Below are 1,537 nucleotides of genomic sequence, written 5' to 3'. Positions count from 1 at the left end.
AAAAGATGTAGAATTACATAAGCTTTATTTTAGTGTATAGAAAATTACTGGACACCCTTCGGATCATTTTTGAATTTGCAGAAAACTGATGCCGCGTTGTAGGTTATTATTACACAGCGAAAAATTGCTGGAACATTCATGTGCACAATTCATTCACATGGACGTCTTTGGGCACTTAGATATTATAATAAAAAGATGTAGAATTACATAAGCTTTATTTTAGTGTATAGAAAATTACTGGACACCCTTCGGATCATTTTTGAATTTGCAGAAAACTGATGCCGCGTTGTAGGTTATTATTACACAGCGAAAAATTGCTGGAACATTCATGTGCACAATTCATTCACATGGACGTCTTTGGGCACTTAGATATTATAATAAAAAGATGTAGAATTACATAAGCTTTATTTTAGTGTATAGAAAATTACTGGACACCCTTCGGATCATTTTTGAATTTGCAGAAAACTGATGCCGCGTTGTAGGTTATTATTACACAGCGAAAAATTGCTGGAACATTCATGTGCACAATTCATTCACATGGACGTCTTTGGGCACTTAGATATTATAATAAAAAGATGTAGAATTACATAAGCTTTATTTTAGTGTATAGAAAATTACTGGACACCCTTCGGATCATTTTTGAATTTGCAGAAAACTGATGCCGCGTTGTAGGTTATTATTACACAGCGAAAAATTGCTGGAACATTCATGTGCACAATTCATTCACATGGACGTCTTTGGGCACTTAGATATTATAATAAAAAGATGTAGAATTACATAAGCTTTATTTTAGTGTATAGAAAATTACTGGACACCCTTCGGATCATTTTTGAATTTGCAGAAAACTGATGCCGCGTTGTAGGTTATTATTACACAGCGAAAAATTGCTGGAACATTCATGTGCACAATTCATTCACATGGACGTCTTTGGGCACTTAGATATTATAATAAAAAGATGTAGAATTACATAAGCTTTATTTTAGTGTATAGAAAATTACTGGACACCCTTCGGATCATTTTTGAATTTGCAGAAAACTGATGCCGCGTTGTAGGTTATTATTACACAGCGAAAAATTGCTGGAACATTCATGTGCACAATTCATTCACATGGACGTCTTTGGGCACTTAGATATTATAATAAAAAGATGTAGAATTACATAAGCTTTATTTTAGTGTATAGAAAATTACTGGACACCCTTCGGATCATTTTTGAATTTGCAGAAAACTGATGCCGCGTTGTAGGTTATTATTACACAGCGAAAAATTGCTGGAACATTCATGTGCACAATTNATTAAAAAAAAAAATTATATGTTTAATAAAAAAATCTGATGTCTTTCAACGATTCTATTTTGTCGCCTAATTAAAATTTATTTTTGACCTTTTCTATACTAAGGGGGAATCACACATGAATAAAAAAAATACTGAATGAAAAAGACATTTTAGTCGCTAAGTGAGAATATTTTAAAAATACACTGCTGCTTTTACAAATTAAGATTTTTCTTTAAAATAGGCTTTTCTAGCTTATTTATAAAGGCA

Source organism: Daktulosphaira vitifoliae, unplaced genomic scaffold (genome assembly GCF_025091365.1).
Source record: "Daktulosphaira vitifoliae isolate Bord-2020 unplaced genomic scaffold, ASM2509136v1 Scaffold_4, whole genome shotgun sequence".
NCBI lineage: Eukaryota > Metazoa > Arthropoda > Insecta > Hemiptera > Phylloxeridae > Daktulosphaira > Daktulosphaira vitifoliae.
Note: the sequence above shows the minus strand (reverse complement) of the source record.